General features: G+C 36.0%; 1 long non-coding RNA gene across 1 annotated transcript in view; it reads left to right on the forward strand.

The window, feature by feature from the left end:
• Positions 1-11782, forward strand: part of LOC129060372 (uncharacterized) — a 92341-nt gene extending 80559 nt beyond the window's left edge. The window contains exons 4-5 of the long non-coding RNA XR_008527015.2: positions 3082-3281; positions 7741-11782. This is a non-coding gene — a long non-coding RNA (uncharacterized LOC129060372). The remainder of the gene's footprint in view (positions 1-3081; positions 3282-7740) is intronic.
• The last annotated feature ends 10908 nt before the right edge of the window (positions 11783-22690 follow it).

Below are 22690 nucleotides of genomic sequence, written 5' to 3' on the forward strand. Positions count from 1 at the left end.
AAGTTTTTATTCTACAAAAAATTCTTGTCAGTGTAGATGAACAGGAAAGACAGAGATTCCAGTTTCTACTTGAAGCGAAGTTGTTAATCATAGCAAAGGGCAATGTGTGACTCTTACTTTTGAAGATTTTCCTACAGTATCAGTGTAAAGTAGTTTGTTCTTAGCTCTTTTAAGTTTCTTTTCTGAAGCACTTTTCTGCTTTCCTGATGAGGTGCTTTTCTTTTAAATGTTCAGTTATCTCTACCATCCACGTTCTGCTTTTACTTACTGCTCTGTGGATAAATGTGTTTTAATCCAATGCAGGGCCTGTCCTAACAGTATTTGTAGTTCTCCTTGTAAAGTTAATGACTTTCCTAATGGTAAATACATGTTTGCTGTATGATAAAGAGGGAGATCCATCAGGGCAGAGGGCTGAATGGCCCTGATGATCTAGTGTAGGAATTGCTTTGGCACACACAGTCCTATGTAAGAGTTTATTAGATGTGCCTAGCACATTTTCACAGTAACCTCCAGGGGGGACATTGGGTCAGCTAATCAAAGTCCCACATTTGTTCCCTGACCTGTGGAGTGAGGGCTATTATGGTGGGGAAAGGCAAGGGGAAGCCACTAGAACTGTGTCCACCTAGGAAGATAGTAGACTAAGAGCAACGCCACATTCCTGGGGCATTATAGAGATTGGTACAACCATGAAGGACTTGAAAGATGCAGAGGTGGTGATTCCCCCTGCATGCGCTTTCAATTCACCTCTTTGGCCTGTGCAAAGCACAAATGGATGTTGGAGACTGATAGTACCATCAGCTCAACCGGGCGGTAACTCCAATTGCAGCTGCTGAAACATGGTTTCATTGCTTGTGGAAACTGATACATCAGTTTATACCTGGTATGCAGCTATTGACGTGGCAAATGCCTTATAAGAATAATCAGGAGATTTCTTCTAGCTGACCAGCAATAAACCTTCACTGTCATACCTCAGGGATATATTAACTCTCTAGCCCTATGTTATAATTTAGATTGTAGAGGTTTTGACTGCTTTTTCCTTCGATATCACACTGGTCCATTATATTTATATAATAACATTATGCTGATTGGAACTAGTGAGAAATATATTACAACTACTCTACACTTATTGGTAAGAAATTTGTGTGTCAGAGAGTGGCAAATAAATTTGACAAAAATTCAAGAGCCAGGGAAATTTCTGAGGGTCCAGTGGTGTGAGGCATGTGGAGATATCCCCTCTAAGGTCAAGGATAAGTTGTTCTTATCCTTATCATATCCTGGCCCCTCCTGCAACCAAAAAGGAGGCACAATGCCTAGTGGGCCTTTTTTGATTTGAGAGGAATATACTTCTCATTTGGGTGTGAAACTCTGACCTGTTTACCCAATAACCTCAATAGCTGCTGGTTTTGAGTTGGGGGCAGAACAAGAGAAGGCTCTACAGCAGGTCCAGGTTGCTATGCAAGCTGCTCTGCCACTTGAGCTATAAGATCCAACAGATCCAATGGTACTCACAGTACAAGTAGCAGACAGGGATTTTGTTTGGAGTATTTGGAAGACCCCTACACGTTAAGTTTCATGCAGGCCCTTAGGATTTTGAAGCCGTGCTCAGCCATCCTCTGCAGATAACTACACTCCTTTTGAGAAATAGCTCTTGGACTGCTACTGAGCCTTCGTAGAGACTGACCACTTAACCACGGATCACCAAGTTTCCATGTGCCCTACCTGAACAGCCCGTTATGAACTGGATGTTATCTGGCTTGCCAAGCCATCAAGTTGAGTATGCACAGCAGGACCTCATTATCAAACGGAAGTGATATTTATATGATTAGGCTTGAGTAGGCCCTGAAGGCACAGTAATTTACAGGAAGAAGTGATTCCAATGCCTGTGTTCCCCACTCCTACTACACTGTCTTCTAGCTCAGCTTGCACCCACGGGCTCAAGGAGAGTCCTCTACAATTGACAGAGGAACAGCCCATCTGTTAATTGGGCTTAATTAACAGATGGTTCTGCATGATATGCGGGCACCAACGAAAGGCAATTGCATTACAGCCTCTTTTTGGGACATACTTGAAAGATAACGGGGGAGCGAAATTCTTCTAGTGGGCAAAACTTCAAGCAGGGAACCTGGTTGTTTACTTTGCTTGGAAGGATAAATGACCAGACATACGATTATATAACAATTCATAGGCTGTGGCCAATAGCCACGATGATCAGGCAATTGGAAAAAACATGATTAGAAAATTGGTGACAAGGAAATTTGGGGAAGAGATATAGATAAACCTCTCCGAATGGGCAAAAACTGTCAAGATATTTGTATTCCATGTGAATGCCTACCAAAGGGTGACTTCAGCCAAGGAAGATTTGAATAATCGAGTGTACAGAATGACTTGTTCCATAGATACCAGTCAGCCTCTTTCCCCAGCTACTCTTCTTATCACCCAGTGGGCTTCTGAGCAAAGTGACCATGGTGGTGAGAATGGAGGTTGTGCATGAGCTCAGCAAAATGGGCTTCCACTCTTCAAGGGTGCCTGGCCACCTCCACTGTTGAATGCCCAATCTGTCGTCAGCGGAGGCTAATGCTGAATTCTCTATGAAGCCATTTTCTGGCGGAAGGTTGATTACACTGGGCTACTTCCATCATAGAAGGGGCAGCATTTTATTCTTACTGGAATAGACACTCTGGATATAGATTTGCCTTCCTGTCATGCAGTGCTTTTGGCAAAACTCTCTTCTGTGGATTTATAGAATGCCTTGTGCAGCAAAGGGCCCATGCTCATGAAATTCACTGGTCTTACCAGGTTTATCCTTACCCTGAAGCAAATGCTTGATAGAAAAGTGGAATGGCCTTTAGGAGACTCTCTTACAGTACCAGCTATGTGGCAATACCTTGCAGGGCTGGAACAAGGACATAGGATTATACGTTCCGCATCAATGTCCAATATAGGAGTTATTTCTCCATAGCCAGGACTTACAGGTCTAGGAATCAAGGGGGAAATGGGAATGGCACCACTCAAAATTATCCTTAGTGACTGACTAGCAAACTTTGTTTCTGTTTCCCATGGTCTTATGCGCTGCTGACCTAGAGGTTTTATTCCCAAAAGAAAGAATGCTTCCATCAGAAGACACAATAATGATTCCATTGAACTGGAAATTAAGACGGTTACTTGACCAATTTGGGATTCTCATGCTTCTGAATCACCAGGAATGAAGAGAATCACTGTGCTGGCTAGGGTGACTGATCCTGAATATCAAGGGAAAGTTGGAGTACTACTCCACAATGGAGGTAAGAACTAGTATGTCTGAAATACAAAAGAATTCATAGGGAGTCTCTTAGTATTACCAAGCCCTGTGATTAAGATCAATGGGAAACTATAGCAATCCAGGCAGAAGATTTGGATCACTTCATCAGGTAAAGAATTATGACCAGCTGAGACTCTTGCTGAAGGCAAAGGGAATGCAGAATGGATAGTAGAAGGTAGTTATAAACACTAGCTATGACTACAGAACCAGTTACAGGAATGAGGACTGTAATTGTCATAAATATTTCCTCCTTCTTTTGTTATAAATATGCTTAGGGTATGTGTGTGTATCTATCTATCTAGCTATCTATCTCTATCTGTCTATCTATCTATCTATCTACCATCTATCAATACCTCAAATATATTTTTCTTCCCTCTCTTATTCATTTGTCATGTAACATAAGATATATTGACTTTATATCATAGTACAGCAGGTTGTAAAATGAAGTCATTTTGTTAAACATTGTTTTGTTATAATGTTAATGAGAAAAGAAATCAAATCCCAGCAGGGGCCACTGTCTGTGTGGAGTTCTCAAGTTCTCCTCGTGTCTGCATTGAGTTTTCTCTGGAGACTCTGGTTTCCTGCCACATCCCAAAGATGTGCATATTAGGTTAATAGGTGTGTTCAAATTGTTCCAGTATGAGTGAGTGCGGGTTTGTGTGAGCGTGTACCTTGTGATGAAATGACATCCTGTTCAGGGTTGGTTACTGCTTTGTTCTTTGAGCTGCCAGATTAGGCTCCAGCCACCCACAATCCTGAACTGGAATAAGCAAATTAGAAAATGAATGAACACACAAATACAAATTATTGTAAAATAAACATTTATAATGTATGTGATAATCATACTAATGCATGACAATAAATGATGTGGCACTTAGGCATGCAGTGACTTTGCCGTATTTGCTTTTGTTGGTTTTTAAACTTTATGGTGGGAGGAGATGCTCCTTACAATTTTCACTTCATAGACACCTATTCCTTCATTTAACCCACCATCACTATGGCCACCATCACTCATGGATTCACCAGAAATTGGAAAAAATAATTATTTTACTTGTTTTTTAATATTAATCTTTCTTAAGTGTATGATAGCTCACATTTATTTCAATGTTTAATATTAAAAGTGTTTGGGGGTCTTAGAAATTTGATGATGTTTTTGTAATCAGAAATTTGCCATAGGAACTTAACGCTTGTTTATATTAATATCAAATAGCCTATGTAAAACTGGTTTTATTATACATCGTTTTGCTTACTCACAATCTCCAAGAACCTATGGACAATGTTTAGTGAGGACTTATTATGTGTTAACTTTACATCATAGTATTTAACATATGGGATATGAAGGAGAAGAGTAGACATCACTCAAGAACTTTACCTCCTCTTTAGGGGAAGAGGTAGTGCATTTTTAGTGATATGCAGAATAGTTGTATCATGTCAGGTGGATATGGGAGATTAGATTTGGTTTAAGGAGATGGGTATAGGCTCTAAATTGACAAGGGGTGTACTTGTGAGGGTTAATTTTATGTGTCAATTTGACTGGACCATAGAGCTCCCAGACATTTGGACAAACATTATTCTGGATGTGTCTGTGAGGGTGTTTTTGGGTAGGAGTAACATTTCAACCTATAGACAGAGTAAAGCAGATTGTTTTCCTCAATGTGGGTGACTGTCATCCAACCAGTTGAAAGTCTGAATAGAACAAAACAGCTGACTGTCCTAAAGTAAGGGGATTCCTGCCTACATCTGGGCTGGGAACTCAGTTTTTGTTGTTGTTGTTGTTTGTTTGTTTCCTGCCTTCAGATTCAAACTGGAACATCAGTTTTTCCTGGGTCTCAAGCCCACTGGCGCTTGGACTGGAACTACATCTTCAACTCTCTGGGTTCTCAGGCTTTTGGACATAGACTGGCACTGTACCATCAACTCTCCTCAGTCTCCAGCTTGCCAACTACAGATCTTAGGGCTCCTCTGCCTCCATAATCCTTTCTGTTTCAAAAAAATCAGTAGTAATGTCGTTTCTTTCGTTTCTGATTTTAGTTATTTGGGTCTTTTCCCTTTTTTTCTTAGTCAGTCTAGGTAAAGTTTTGTGAATTCTGTCGATGTATTTGAAAACCCAGCTCTTGGTTTCATTGATGTTATCTGCTTTTCTATTCTCTATTTAATTCATCTCTGCTCTAATCTTTACTAATTTCCTTCCTTCTACTAGCTTGGGTTTAGTTTGTTCTTAATTTTCTAATTTCTTAACTAGATGTGTAAACTTAAGGTATTGATTTGAGACCATTCTTTCTTTTGAATGTGTTTACAGCTATCAACTTCCCTCTTAGCACTGTTTTCACAGCATCTCGTGTGTTTTGGTATGTTGTGTTTTCATTTTTTTCTCTCAAAGACATTTTCCAATTTTCCTTGTGATTTCTTTTTTAAGCCAGTGGTTGTATAAGTGTATTGTTTAATTTCCATATGTTTGTAAATTTTCTAGTTTTTCTTCTGCTATTGATTTCTAGTTTTATTCTGTTGTGGCCAGAAAAGGTACTTGGTATGATTTCAGTCTTCTTATATTCACTGAGACTTGTTTTGTGACCTAACATATGATCTATCCTGGAGAATGTTCTAGGTGTGCTTGAAACAAATATATACTCTGCTGGCATTGTATGCAATGTTCAGTATATATTTTTTACCTTCAGTTCGTCTATAGTGTTATTCAAATCTACAATTTCTTTGTTGATTTTCCATCTGATTGTTCTACCCATTATTGAAAGTCATATTAAACTCTTTAATTATTATCATATTGCTGCCTATTTCTCCCTTTAGTACTCTCAGTGTTTGCTTTATATATTTTAGGGGCTCTGGCATTGAGTGTCTGTGTATTGGCAATTGTTATATCTTTCTATTGAATTGACCCTTTTATCATTATGTAATATCCTTCTTTGTTTCTTGTGACAGTTTTTGACTTATTTTTTTCTGATGTAAGTATAGCCACTTTGTTCCCTTTTTATTACCATTTCTATGAAATACCTTTTTTATCCTTTCACTTTCTACCTAAGTGTGTCCTTAGAGCTAAAGCATGTTTCTTGTAAACAGCATACAGTTTAATCCTTTTTTGTAAAAACATCGATTCTGACAATCTGTGTCTTTTTATTGAGAAGTTTAATTATTTACAAAGTGATTACTGATAGAAAAGCATTTACTTTTGCCATTTTATCAATTCTTCCAATACTTTCTTTGTGTTTAGTTCTCCCTCTTTTTTTTTTTTTAGTGAAAATATCTGATCTTTTCTCCTTTACTTTTCAGTATATTCTATAGATAGTATCCGTGTGGTTACTATAGGGATTACACCTAATATCTTACGATTATGATAATCAGTTTTATATTGATGCCAATTAACTTCAAGTGCATACAAAGCTATGCTCTTTTATAGCTTTAGAAGCTCCTTATTTATGTAAATGATACCAAAAGTTACATTTTCATATTTTATTCTCATTAGCATAGAATCAAGTTTATTTTCTATTCATTTGTCTTTTAAATGCTGTTGAAAATAAAAGTGGTTTCAAACCAAAATTACAATAACACTGTTTTGTATATTGGTCCATATAACTACTTTTACTGGAAAACTTCATATTTCTCTATGGCTTTGATTTACGGTCTAGTTCCGTTTTGTTTGTTCTTGAATGACTCTCTTTAACATTACTCATAGAGCAGGTTTAATGATAATAAACGCACTTAGCTTGTTTATCTGTGAATGTCTAAATATTTTCCACATTTTTGAAGGACAGTTTTGGCAGACATAGAATTGTCTTTAAAAAGTTGTGGGTTTTTTTTTTTTTTCAGCATTTAAAATATATCATTCCACTGTCTTCTGGCTTGCAATGTTTCTGCCAAAAGTCTGCTGAGTCTTATAGAGAATCTGTTGTACATGAGGGGGTACTGCTTTTCTCTTGATGCTTTCAAGATTTCCTCTTTGTCTTCTTCTGTAGCTTGATTATAATGTGTCTCAGTGTCAGTCTCTTTGCCTTCATTCTACTTGGAGTGTATGGAGCTTCGTGAATTTGTATATCCACACCTTTCCTCAAATTTGGAAGATTTTCAGCTAACATTTCTTGAATTAACTTATTTTGCCCTTTCTCTACATCTTTCACTTCTATGACTCCCATAATGTACATATTGATCCACTTGGTGGTATATAAGTCCTTTCAGCTCTGTTCACGTTTCATTCTTTTTTCTTTTTGCACTTTAGACTTAATAATTTGAAATGGCCTACCTTCAAGTTTGTTGGTCCTGTTCTCTGCCCATTCAAGTTTTTTGTTGAAATTGTCTAGTAAACTTTTATTTTGATGTGGTATTTTTCAGCTCCAGAACTTGTGTTTGATTTATTAAAATAAATTCTATATTTTGTTGGCATCCTCATTTTGTTCAAATTTTTTTTTCTTTTCCCTGCCACGATGATGGATCAGAGGCTTTTGGCATACCACTGCCACTTAAAAATAGCAAGATAGCACATAAAGATCAACTCTGTGAACTTCAATTCGAGAAGGAAAACATGACTCAGCTGGAATTGTGAGAGACACCCAGATCCTGGTGAATAGCACACTAGCAAAACTCCATGTGATGGCATCTAGCTGATAAAGATGAGAGAAACCCTGGGACATGAGAGCAGTGGAGAGCTTCCCTTTGTGATTCATCTTTCCACTGAATAACTGAGAAGTCTAGGCCAAGGGAGACCACTATGTTTCTCCCAAGTCCTAGAATTAACTTGGGAAGAGGCTTGGAGATGCTATGAGAGGAATACAATGGGAAAAACTGCAGACATTTTCCCAGACTGGGGACTGAGAGCAGGATGCCACTTTTAATCTGGGTGCGTACAAAATCAGTCATTCACCTCTTAGGGAGGGGGAGAAGGAGAAAGCAAAAAATATTATTATAGGGAAAGAAAGAAGAAAAACTCCTACCCACATGAAAGTAATACAAACATTACAAGTGCCAGCATCTCCAGATGAGAGGAAACCAACGCAGGATTTCTGGCACCATTAAAAAATCTGAATGTAGTGACATAACCAAAGGATCACACTATCTCTCCAGCAATGATCCCTAACCAAAATGGAAACTCAGAAATGACAGAAAAAGAATTCAAAGTACAGGTTGCAAGGAGGTTCAATGAAATTCAAGACGAGTTTGAAAATCAACACTAAAAAGCATCTAAAGCAATCCAGGAAATGAAGGAAGAGATAAGCATCTTAAAAATAAATCAATCAGAGCTTCTGGAATTGAAAAACTCACTTAAGAAATTTTAAAATAGAATTGAAACCTTTATCAATAGACTGGACAAAGCAAAAAGAGAATTTCAGAGCTTGAAGACCCGTCTTTCAAAATAATGCAGTCAGACAAAAATAAAGAAAAAAGAATTTAAAAAATTAACAGCATCTTTGAGAAATATGGGATTGTGTAAAGTGACCAAACTTATGAATTATTGGCATTCCTGAGAGAAAAGCAGAAAAAGTTAACAACCTAGAAACCATATTTGAGGGAATAATTTAAATTCTTTTTCTAATCTTGCTAGAGAGGTATATTTCCAGATACAAGAAATCCAGAGAACATCTACAAGAACCTATACAAAATGAACATCAGCAAGCATATCACCACCAGGCTGTCCAAGGTCAACACTAAAGAAAAATATCAAGGGCAGCTAGAGAAAAAGCTCTGACCACAAATAAAGGGGACCTCATCAAATTAACAGCAGACTTCTCAGCAAAAAAAAAAACCTTACAAGCCAGGAGAGACTGGGGCCTATTTTCAGCATTAAAAAAAATTTCAGCCAAGAACTTCATATTCTGCTAAACTAAGCTTCAGAAATGAAGGAGAAATAAAATCTTTTCTGAATTAGCAAACATTAAAGGAATTGGCTACCAATAGACCAGCCTTATAAGAGATCCTTAAGAGTGTTAATAAAATGAAAGAACAATATCTGCTACCACAAAAATACACTGAATTACATAGACCAAAGAACCTGTAAAGCAACCGCACAACAGAAACTACAAAGCAACCACCTAACAACTTCAATATAGGATCAAAACCTCACCTATCAATGTTAACCTTGACTCTAAAGGATTTAAACACCTCCACTTAAAATGTACATATTGGCAAGTTGGATAAAAGAAAAACAAAAGAAAATGAACAAGAGAAAGAAGTTAAAGTTATCCAAATAATAAATTAAATTAAATAAATTAAAAAGATCCAGATAAGAAGAGAATAAGTCGAACTATCTCTCTTCGCTGATGATATGTTTCTATACCTAGAAAACCCTAAGGACTCTGTCAAAAAGCTTCTAGAACTGATAAACAACTTCAGTAGTGTTTCAGGATACAAATTAAATGTACCAATATTAGTAGCATTCAAGATGGGAACCAAATCAAGAATGTAATCTCATTTACAATAGCCACAAGAAAATAAAATAGAATACCTAGGAATACATCTAACCAAGAAGATGAAAGATCTCTGCAAGGAGAACCACAAAACATTGCTGAAAGAAATCACAGATGACATTAACAAATGGAAAAACATTGCATGCCCATGAGTTGGAAGAATCAATATAATTAAAATGGCCATACTGCTCAATGTACTCTACAAATTCAGCACAGTATTCTTATCAAAATACCAAGGACTTTTTTCATAGAAGTAGAAAAAATATTCTAAAATTCAAATGGAACCATGAAACAACTAGAGTTGTCCAAGCAATCCTAAGCAAAGAGAACCAAGTCAGAGGCATCACATTACCTGACTTCAAACTATACCATAAGGCCACGGTAACCAAAACAGCATGGTACTGGTACAAAACAGACACATAGACCAGTGAAACATAACAGAGAACCCAGAAATAAAGCTTCACTCCTAGAGCCATCTGATCTTCCACAAAGTCAACAAAAATAAGCAATGGGGAAAGAACTTCCTATTCAATAAATGGTGCTCGGATAGCTGACTAACCATATGCAGAAGAATGAAACTAGACCCCTACCTTTGTCACCACATACAATAACTAATTCAAGATGGATTAAAGATTTAAATGTAAGACCTCAAACTGTAAGAATCCTAGAAGAAAGCCTCAGAAACATCATTCTGAACACAGACCTTGGGAAAAAAATTATCCGTAAAAAGCAGTTGCAACAAAAGCAAAAATTGACAAGTGGGACCTAATTAAACTGAAGAGCTTCTGCACAGCAAAAGAAACTATCAACAGAATAAACAGACAACCTACAGAATGGGAGAAAATATTCACAAACTGTAAATCCAACAAAGGTCTAACATCCAGAATCTACAGAAACTAAAGCAGCTGAACAAGCAAGAAACAAGTAACCCCATTTTTAAAAATAGGCAAAAGATATGAACAAACACTTCTCAGAAGAAGACAAACATGTGGCCAACAAACATGAAAAAAATGTTCCACATCACTAGTTATCAGATAAATGCAAATCATAACTACGATGAGATACCATATCCCACCAGTCAGAAGGCTATTATTAAAAAGTCAAAAAAACAAGAGCTGCTTAGTGAGGCTGCAGAAATGGGAATACTTATATACTGTAGGTGGGAATGTAAATTATTTCAGCCATTGTGGAAAGCAGCTCAGAGATTTCTATTAACAAAAGAACTTTAGGTTCTAGATAACTTAATAAACAAAGTTACCATTCAACCCAGCCATCCTATTATTAGGTATATATCCAAAAGAAAACAAGTCATTCTACCAATAGACGCAAGGACTCGCATATTCATCGCAGCACTATTTATTATACAATAGCAAATACATGGAGTCAATCTGGGTGCCCATCAATGGTGGATTGGATAAAGAAAATGTGGTACAGATACACCAGGGAATACTATGCGGACATACAAAAAGTAAAAATACATCGTTTGCATTAATGTGGATGCAGCTGGAGGTCATTATCCTAAGTCAGTTGGGTGAGGAACAGAAAATCAAATACCATATGTTCTCACTTTTTTTTTTTTTTTTTTGAGAGTCTCACTCTTGTCCCCCAGGCTGGAGTGCAATGGCGCAACCTCAGCTCACTGCAACCTCCGCTTCCCAGGTTCAAGTGATTCTCCTACCTCAGCCTCCCAAGTAGCTGGGATTACAGGCGCCTGCCACCATGCCCAGCTAATTTTTGTATTTTTAGTAGAGATGGGGTTTCACCATGTTGGCCAGGCTGGTCTCAAACTCCTGACCTCAGGTGATCCGCCCACCTCGGCCTCCCAAAGTACTGAGATTACAGGCATGAGCCACCGTGCCCAGCCATGTTTTCACTTTTAAGTGGGAGTTAAACATTGGGTACTTATGGACATAAAGATGGCAACAATAGAAATTGTGGACTACGGTAAGGGAGAGAGGGAAAGGAGAGAAGGTTGGAACACTAATTATTGGGCACTATGCTTAATACCTGGGTGATGGAATCATTCATACTCCAAACCTCAGAATTACACAATATACCCATGTAATAAACCTGCATATGTACCCTTGATTTTAAAATGAAAATTTAAAAATAAATAAATAAATAAAATAATCTGATAATGATGTAAAATTTTAAAAAAAGAAAATTATTTTATTTCTACCTAACAGCCTTGCATCACTTATTTCCTCTTTGATCCCTTTCATTTCTTATCTAGCATGCAGATTTATTGCTGAAAATGCTTTAGATCATATGAATTTATATGAAGTCGTTCATGTAGCAAAACTTTTAGCTGGGTCACCCAAAGAATAGGAATGGCTGTTTTAAAAGAGAGACCCTAAACTAAATGACCTTTAAATGAAAATCGTACTCTATGATTACAACATTGTCTAAATCTTAAATTGCATGTAAAATATCAAACAAAACACTTAAATAGCCAAAAAATCCACCAAATTTGTTTTACTGATTTTCTTTAGTCCTTGTCCCTGTTTCATTTATTTGTTTGTCTCTATTTCTTTTAGCCTTTTAAGCATATTTAAGACAGCTGTCTTAAAGTCTTTGTCTAGGAACCCTGATGCATGTTTCTTCGGAGACTGTTTCTGGAGATTGATTTTGTTCCTTTACACTGGCTATATTTCCCTGTTTCTTTGTATGACTTGTGATTTTTTGTTGACTATTGGACATTTCATCAAATAGCCACTTCCCCCAGTCTTTTAAGTTGGCATGGAAGTCTTTTACTGATTAACAGGACCCTGAACCTTGAGGTTAGCCCAAGGTAGTCTTATCAGGTCTTTAGCAGCATGCATTTGTTTGGGCCTATATGTGTGCTTTTTAAAATTTTTTCCCCTGAATTCTCCTGGCTGCTTTTAAGTGTCTTAATTTCCCAAAGAGTCTTACTCCAGCTTCTTCTTGGAGTCTTAGATGCTCCATTATATTCCTTTGCCCATAATCAATCATTTGCCCCAGGTGGGTGCAAGTGTATAGTCCTCCTGCAGTTTTCACATGTCATTGTCCATCACTATCATCCACGGCTTCTAGCCTCAGATCTCAACTATGCTACCATTTCCCGTCTGTGCCGTGAGACAGATACCAGTCCCTGAGCAACCCACAGACAGGACCGAACTACTTTGCCAACAATTTACTCCGCTGTTTCTGGCCTGAGGTAGAGAACTAGAAATTGTTCCATACTGTAGACCGAATGTTTGTCCCTCTTCAATTCATACCTTGAAGCCTTAACCCTCGATATCATAGTATTGGGAGGTAGGGCATTTGGTAGATAATTAGGTTTAGATCTGGTCATCAGAGCAGAGACCCCATGATGTGATTAGTGCCCCTGTAAGAAGAGAAAGAAATGCCATAGCTTCCTGTCTCCACCATGTGAGGATACAGCAAGAAGGCAGATATTTGCAGTCCAGGAAGATGGCCCTCACCCTAACCTGCCCATGCTGGAAACTTATTCTCTGACTTTCCTGCCTCCAGTACTGTGATAAATAAATGTCAGTTGCTTACGTCACCCAGTTTATGAAATTTTCTTACAGCAGCCAAGTAGATTAAGATAGGCCGCTTCCTCCTGATCCCAGTGCAAAGAGTGAGGCAAAGATGGATGAATACAACTTGAAATTTCCTACTATTTGAATATGGCTTTTTCTTTATTGGGTATTTACTTGGTTAATGTAGATCTTTAACTAGTTTCCAGAGTGTCCATAAAGTTATTTTTATCAGCATTTCGTTGTTACCTTGGTATTTCCGTAAGGGAACCAGATCCTGGGGCAACCTATTCCACCATCTTGCTGATAATACTTTCCCCTATAATTCAGAATGTTTACTTTAATAAATGGTGGGTAATATACCATGAATCCAGGTATGCTACATCAATGTTAGAATATTTCCTTTACCTAGGAGTTTTGAAAGTTGGCCAAGGCCGGACGTGGTGGCTCATGCCTGTAATCCCAGCACTTTGGGAGGCTGAGGTGGAGTTCAAGAGGTCAAAAGTTCAAGAGCAGCCTGGCCAAGATGGTGAAACCCCATCTCTACTAAAAATAGAAAAAAATTAGCCAGGTATGGTAGCGTGCACCTGTAACCCCAGCTACTTGGGAGGCTGAGGCAGAGAATTGCTTGAACCCAGGAGGCAGAGGTTGCAGTGAGCCGAGATTGTGCCACTGCACTCCAGCCTGGCGACAGAGCAAGACTCCATCTCAAAAAAAAAAAAAAAAATTGGCCAAATATTTACTTAACATATGTAATATTTCAATATCATAATTTGTATAAAAATGTTTAGTTTCTAGAAATTCATTAATATGATTCCATAGTTCAGTATGTGCACTGTAAAATATTCTGAAATATACATGATAAATAGCCAAGTTTCATGCCTAAGTACACACACCATACATATATACAGAGACATTCCTGAGCAATTACAAAATATGGTTTCATAACAAACACTGTGTTTTTTCATATATAACAAATGCATTATTTTCTTCTGCCCAAAATGCAAATTTGCAAATTGCATCCAGGAACTCATCAAATCTGCTAGATGAATTATGTAATTCAATTTGGCAAAATTTTTGCACACAGCACAAATAGTTTTCTTTGGTTTTCTTGGATTCTGTTCTGAGAAGGAGGTAGCTGGAAAAAAAGTGAAAAATTACAGGATATGATTCATAAAAATCCCACATCTTTTTTGTGTGCTTGTACATTCTTTTTTGAGGGAAAATGTTTTTGTCCCACAGTAATGGCTCCTCATCCTTCTCAATGAGTACTTTTTAGTCAGAAAGATAGCCACACACAGTATTTCCAAGATACTCAAAAAAAGTAGTCATAATGAGAGGACGCATGTCATTTAGCAGCTAAAAGAACATGTAGCATGTTCATTAAATCTCTTTTTCACCAGAAAGGAATGTGAAGACTGAACTTTAACATGGCCACAGTGTGTACAAAGAAATGAAACCTCAGCTATGTATGTTCCTGCCAAACATTAGCTCAAATCTTTCACTCTTCAACATGTAACAAGTATCTGTTTTCCTGTCATGTTTTGACAGTGAGGAAAATGAACCTCATTTCTAAGGTTCAGACAAGCGGCACTCACTACTATTCCCTTCTCTTTTTATTTGATGCCAACAGTAAGATTAAACACATACCACCAAAGAAAGCACTACCAGCACCCATTGTCAGAGACAGTTTTCAATGGGTGCATTAAACATCAAATCTCTGCAGATGATCTATGTGTTTCTAATTTGTAATTTCTCTCCGGAAGTAGCCTGCAAACTTTTTAATCATTTTCAGTTTGTCAAAAACTGTTAAGGCACTGGCTGCCCATTATCCACAGTGAGGAACTCTTTCAAGTAATGGAATGACTAGCAGTTTCAGAAGCTAAAGTGCCAATTTTATACATATGAAGAATTCGCAGAATAACAGAGCTATAGAGAACCCTAGAGATGTCCTTTCATGGCTGAAGACTGAGGCCACTTCCAATTCTCATCAGTGTGAAAGACCAGATAAACTGCAATAACCCTGCCATAATGTTCAAGAGATACTGAGGGAATATTCTTTTAAATGCATAGCTAAATTCAGTGCTAGAAATACCAGGAAGGAAGAAGGCACTGAAAAAGAAAGTGGCACGTGGGAGAGCTGATGGTGTCATTGGCTTGGGATGGGGTTGTGGAGTATAAGTTGCCAGTATAAGTAACCCAAGGGTTTATGTTTTAATACCTACATAAAGACAGAAGGTGAACTCTTGGACTTCTTGAGACAGATAATTGAAAATGAGAAGCTCATCCTATCACAGGCATTCACAATTGATCAGGAACCTTGAAAGTCTGCTCCCAGGTGGGAGAGTAGAATGAAAAATGTCTTCCCACTGATGACAGAATGATGAGGAAGTTGGTTGTTTCTTTGTGCAGACTGGGTGGGTATAAAAAGTTTCTTCTGAGATTGTTAAGCCTGGACATAGATTTTTAAATTTAAATTTATATTAGTCATATGGCCAAATAATCCATAAGCAAAATAGTAATAATAAGCATTAAAGTGGTCCTAGGTAGTAAAACTACTGAAATACCTGTCAGAAGGAAATAAAAAACTACCTGAGAGGGATATGTCTTCAATCCAGATAACATGTAATTCTCACAGATAAAAGCCCTACCAAAAATTAGCTCATGATAAAATAGTTTTAGAGGAGTAACCAAACTAACGTAAGCAAGTACTTAAGTATGAGATCACAGAGAACTCTGATAGAGACTATAAACTAAATGTGTATAAAATTATTAAAATATAAAGTAAGAAATCTAAGCAATAAAGAAATAAGACACAAAAATAGTGGAATATTTAAAAATTGAGTACATCTTTAAAAATGAATAATGTTTTTGAAAGTTAAAATTTATAGTATAAAAATGCATAAAATTAGATCTGCAGTTTTAGAGGAAATTATTCAAAGACAGCATAAAGAAACAATGTGGTGGAAAATGTAAAAGACAAGTTTAATGACATAAAGTATAGAGTAAGGCTTATCAGTATATATCTAACAAGAGTTCTATCTAACAAGAATTAGGAAAAAATGGAATAGAAGACTAGGGGAGCTATTATGAATCATAGATAACTTAGAATTTTTCAGAATACAGGAAATAATGGAATTTTTACATTTAGGAAACACAGTCAGTCCCTTGCAGCTTACACACACATACACACACACACAATCACTCTTGCTCACAGAGAGGATCTTAAAATGCCGAAAGAAAAAAGATTATTTTCAAAGGAACAATTATTAAGCAATTACAGACACCTTGGCAGTGAAAGTAGAGGCAAGAATACAATAAAATGATGTTATCACAGTGCTGAGAAAAAGATAATTGGCAATCTAGAATTCTGTACCCAGCCACGATCATTCAAGAGTGAGGCCAAAAAATAAAAAATAAATTCATCTCAGACAGGCAAGCTAGAAGAAGATTAATCACTCCCATCCTGAAAGAAGAAATGAGGTGTAACCAAAATTATTGAGCAAAGATATTAGCAATAATTATTGACAACTTTTGTATTAGAACTGGATTTATATAAATAGTCATACATATATATCAATAATTGCTCTAAATAAAATCAAGGTTTAAAAATAAAGTGAAACTAAATGCTAGGAAATAATGAGATGTAGGATAAAATAGAATATGTAGGACTCAATACAGTTTTTGGTCCGTGTTTTCCGCAAGTGGAGAGTAGACGTGTAGTTAAGACAAATGACTTTTAAGTCAATTCTGCATTTGACTAGTTTGAGTAAAATAATAGACATATAATATATATTTTTAAATAATAAAAGTTGGATGTATAACTTTCAAATCATTAAATAGGAAATAATAAAGAAATTAAGGCTATGAGAAGATAATGAACTTGCCAAATGTCACAAGCGAGGTTGTTGCAGAAATAGGGCAGGAAACTAGAAGTCTGGAATCCCAGGCCTTCATTCTCTTCTCTGGAAACACTCTGGAAATATATCTACTAAACTTGAATATTTTAGAGTATAAACAAGATTTGTACATTTATCTGCTTTTAAAATTGTTTCTTTTCTTTTTTTTGAGATGGAGTTTCACTCTTGTTGCCCAGGCTGGAGTGCAATGGCATGATCTTGGCTCACTGCAACCTCCGTCTCCTGGTTTCAAGCAATTCTCCTGCCTCAGCCTCCCAAGGAGCTGGGATTATAGGCATGCACCACCACGCCTGGCTAATTTTTTGTATTTTTAGTAAAGACGGGGTTTCTCCATATTGGTCAGGCTGTTCTTGAACTCCTGACCTGGTGATCCACCCCCCTTGGCCTCCCAAAGTGCTGGGATTACAGGCGCAAGCCACTGTGCCTGGCCAAAATTGTTTCTTAAAGTTGTAAACGTCTGACTTGGTTTGATCTCAACACCAAGGACACTGATTTTTTAACACAGATTATTATATGGGGCACCATATACTTTTCCATCCACTTTCCATTGAGCTTAAAAGAAGTAGTGACAAGAAATGACTACTTTATAGCCTCTAGCCATCCTTTATAAATATGTACTAATTGCAAAGCAGTGTTTTCGGCTGTTTGGGACTTCTGAGCTAAATTTAGTAGTCTAGTGGGAGAAAGGGCACTGTATGTAACCATGAAAAAGAAGTCAGAATGTATCTGGTTAAATATAGGCTGGATTTTAAAATAGGAAAACTAAAACTTCAAAATGGTAGCACAGCATTAATGGCCCAGAGACCACCTCTAAGTACAATCTGCCTGATTGAGGGTGTTACAGTCTGTCAGGATTTGGGGTCTGATGAAATAATTTAAAAAACTGCTTATTAAGATCAGTGCTTTGAAAAGTAAAAGAGTTTGAAAATTATGCTTTATTAAGGGGCAATGGAGTAAAGCTAAAATGGTTATTAATGAATTTGACTGTTGGGAATGTGTCTCTCCAGAAATTATAATCAACTATTTTTTTTAAAACAAAATAATGGGAGAAAAGCAAATGACTGGAATTTAGAAAGCAATTTCTAAGGTTTTTTTTTTTAAGGATTTCTACAAAATTAATCTCCTGTCTTTATACATCTTAACATTACATGCATTTAAATTGAATGTTGATCTGGTAGACCTTAGGGATGAAAGGGACTTGAACAAATACTCTGATCATATCTACTTTCTTGATAGGGCTGTGCCCAAATGTTTCCATGAATATAATTATATGTAATTTAGACCACACATATTTCTTAAATCTATTGTATCTCTGCCTCTACATTATAATTCTATGAAGAAAAAAGAGAAGTCATATTTTTTAGAAAGTCTTAGTGTCACACAATTCTAAAGCCAAACCTATTTTGTGGTAATATTTCTTTTGTAGTTATATCAGATGGAGATTTAATGAAATTTTCATTTCCTTTATATGTACTGCCAATTTTCTTGCTATTTCCCATGCTATTCTGAGAACAAGTACTGAATACTTGTGACATATTGTAGGCCGTCAGTGAATGTTGATTACATTGTATGCACTAGTTGGATAGCAGTAAAGAAGATGAGCTTCGTTCTGGCATTTAAATTGTAATTTACTCATCATTAAATTACCCCTCTCATGGGTTTGTTGTGAGATTTAAATAAGAGCACAGGGTAAGTGGTAAATAGCTATTAATATTTTTATTTTTAGAATAAATAAAACAACCAAAACAAAACCTGTTTTAACAAAGGAGAAAAAATAAAAATTGTGCACTAAAAATACACATTCTTAAAAGAAACAACCTCATTTTACATGGATGTAAAGTCTTCACATTTGGTTAAGAATAAATCTTCATAAATACATAATTTATTAAAAGATTTACTTTTTAGTATACCATTAAATTGATTCACTTTATCACATCTTAAGTTTTTAAACCTTACTTTTTTGGAAAATATATTTTTTAGGAAAAAATATATATGGGATTATATTATATTTTAAATGTATAAGCTTTCATTATGGAGTTAATAATACCTTTTCTAGATACACTAAGACCTTTAAATTTGATTTGATCTAAGGTGAATGCAATCTTTTAAAAAATCCTCTTATTTCTTCAGTTTTTTTTTTAAAGATTACAGAAGGAATTCATTCATCTTTTCATCTATTTTCCTGAATCTTACTTTCCTTTTCGTAGGACATTTGAAAGAACAGCTGTCAGTCATTTCCAAAGTAATTATTAGGACATGTGGGGAATTATCTATTTATGGTCAACCTGGAGGACCATAGGAATTTGTATAGCCTATTGATATTACAAATTTGAGGGGTAATTACAATATTTGGAAATATTTTGGGTTCAATAACCCTAAAGCACCACAAAAGTGTTAAGTAGTGAAAGATATTCTTTAGGCTTCCTTTTTCAACTACAAACTACTCTTTTAAAGTAACAATATGACATTCATTCTTAATTTTTAAACATAGGCTCCACTTTTTCAACTGTTCGCTTTTTACCATGGAAACGTAAATGAAACAAAGAACCACAAAGTAACATTTGCCATTTGACAAATCTGATTAAACCAAAGGTGTTTACCATTGAAACCCAGTCTACCCACCCACTCCATCTCAAGTTTACCTTTTGTTAGACAAAATATTACTATCTTTTCCCAGAAGGAACCCAAACCATTGTCCATTGGAAACAGTTATATTTTAGAATGTTAAACATTGCAGGGGGTTATAAAATACAAAAATAAGTATTGGTCTTGGAATATTTAAACAGTTTTTGGAGTATGTGCTCTAAAGATATCTTAGGGTTCTTGGCTAGATTAGAGAAAATTGTTGATATATGAATAGAAACAACCATTTTTAAACTTGTACTTACCGTACAAATCTAGCCACAATTACCAGATCTGTTTAAATAACTTAATAAAACTTAGCAAAGACTGAGCATACAGTCTGTTCTGAAGGTTAATCATGGTTTTTTAGTCAAAGAATATCTTTAGTATGCCATCTTTGATGTGTCATATATACATTTGGAGAGGATAGACTTTAGAGATAGATACGTGTAGATAAGGGTCAAATCCTGTCACTGTAACAGTGTGTTAACCTTTTCAATGCTTGATGTTCTCATCTCTAAATGAGACTAATAACACCTATGATGCAGGGTTCGTGTAATGGTTAAATATCATTCAGGTACAGTGTTCAGCAGAGTGACAGGCACACGGAAGGTACTTAATCAGTGGTAGTTATTATTGTTCTTTATTCTAACCATCAAGCTACAATCAAATAGCAACTGTGTTTTAATTTACTTCTTCTTTTGTGAATTTTCCATTATTTTAAGGGAGATTTACTCACAAGTAAATCTTTTTTTTTGAAAATGGAATAGTACATTTTTATGGTAATTCATATTTCATATTTTCTTTATCCAACAAATATTCGTCAAATATCTGCTATCCAGAGTCTAATGGTAGGCACCAAGGACATAGAAAAATAAGAACACTTTTATTTCAAATAGCTTTTATTCACATAGGACTAGAGGAAAATCTAATTCAGTAGAAAACACAAAACAAAAGGGGATATTTTATTCTCTTCAAAGGAGAGTCATGACATTAACAACATCAACAATAATTTGGAACACACCATTGCATTTTCAAATACAAAAAAGGAATCAGAAGAAGGTGGACATTCCATGAGCATGTTCAACAATGGTATTGTTATTAGATATTAATCCTTTATTAGATTATTATTTTTCACATCTGGGAAAATACCACTGGCAGCACAATTTTAAGAAAAGTTTGGCAAGATGTATTTTTCTCAGCAGCTCTGGATGACAGATCTTGGTGATGCTAGCCAAAAAAAATTAAGGGCAAAACCACTGGTGCACAGAGGACAACAAACTGATCTTATTACAGAAACAGATATCAGACCACAATAGAAAAGACATTTTTATTTTACACTAAGCCAAAAATTCTAGATTATTGGCATACATATCAACAAGCCTAGTCTAGAATGTTTAATCACAAAAGTACTAAATGTTGGTTTCCTGTCTGCCCTGCCTACCTTATTTAAAAATATCAGGATATTTGCTTTCAAATGACACAGATTGCTGAGGCTGTAACCTACAAAATAGTCACTCATTTTTAACGGCTTGTTTGTCATACCTAGAAACCACTGAAAGGACAATTTCCTATATCATAGTTATTGTGGAGGTAGACACTGACGTTGCTTCCCCAGAAAGAATTTGAGACTATTAAAGTGTAGGAAGAACAAATCGGGAGTTTTATCCAAAAACAACCCTTACATACCCAGGGAAGTGCCATTCCACTTCAGATTTTGCAATTCTTCTCTGTTTTTTTTTTTTTTTTAATTACTCAATTTCTGTTGAATTTTAACTTAATAAAACCAATAGCCAAATATTGCTGCAAGATCTCTATGAATTGTCACAAAATGCCAACTCCAAGAAGGGGCATTACAATGAAAGATTAAGGACATGACCACAGTGTCCCAGGAAACAGTGAACTCTCCCTATTATATTTGATATTGCAACATTTGCTTCTATTGTGCCTAAGGCCCAAACAAAAAAATAAAAGGATTCCAATTTTCTTTGAAAAGTCTGAAAATCTCTTCCTTTCAAAAGATATTGATTTAAAGTTTCTCCTTTGCCAGTTTTCCTTCAGGTGGGAGTTCATGCTTGTGGGTTTGACTCAAAGACGTCTTCCAAAGGACAAGGAAATGTATGTACAATTTTCTTTACACAATAACTAGTACAACATGATTATGTAGTAGCAAGATGATGGCAAACTATGTTTGAAACAAAAAGAATAATTCTGCATTAGTAAAACAAACTGCCAAGTCCAAAATTGTAGACCAAAATACAATAACTAAATCTATCTTTTAAGAATATTTGAAAAAGTCAAGTGACTCTTGAAAACAGAAGAGATAAAAAACAAAAGACAGACAGAGTATCTATCAAAATGTTTATATAAAATGGCATGAAAGACAGCAGGCCTAGTGGTATCTCAGAAAATAAGTTGTCAAGGTCATTTCTACTAAGGAAACAGAGATTTCAGAAACTTTTGATTGCTTAGATATGGGCAATTTGGTATAGATTGTTAGGCAGAAAAAGTAGAGAAGAGTTGAAAGAAAATTACTTGTTAGATTCTAAGTTTACACCAGATTCACCATGTATTTGCTAAATGTTTCAGTTTGAGAATTAAGATGGTTTGAGAAATTGCAACAACCTTATTACCTTATCATTGGATCAAGTCCAAACAGCCCCAATCAAAAGTCTAAGGTTTAATTGTCTGACCTAGTTATTTCCATTATACGAAGCCAGGAGTATCATAGATAAAACGGACTGCAGTTGATTTGGAGAAACTAAGTTATGTAGTATGAGTATAGCATGTGTGAGTATACCATGTTCACTTACAAATGTCATCCTCTGGCCACTTGACAATCATGCTCTGCTTCATGAAGCATTTCATGGAGTAAAAGCAAGCAAGGAGGCAAGGACTGTGATTTTCGATGCAAATATGCCCAGAAAAAGAAGCCACACA

The sequence above is a fragment of the Pongo abelii genome, chromosome 6 (assembly GCF_028885655.2).
Source record: "Pongo abelii isolate AG06213 chromosome 6, NHGRI_mPonAbe1-v2.0_pri, whole genome shotgun sequence".
NCBI lineage: Eukaryota > Metazoa > Chordata > Mammalia > Primates > Hominidae > Pongo > Pongo abelii.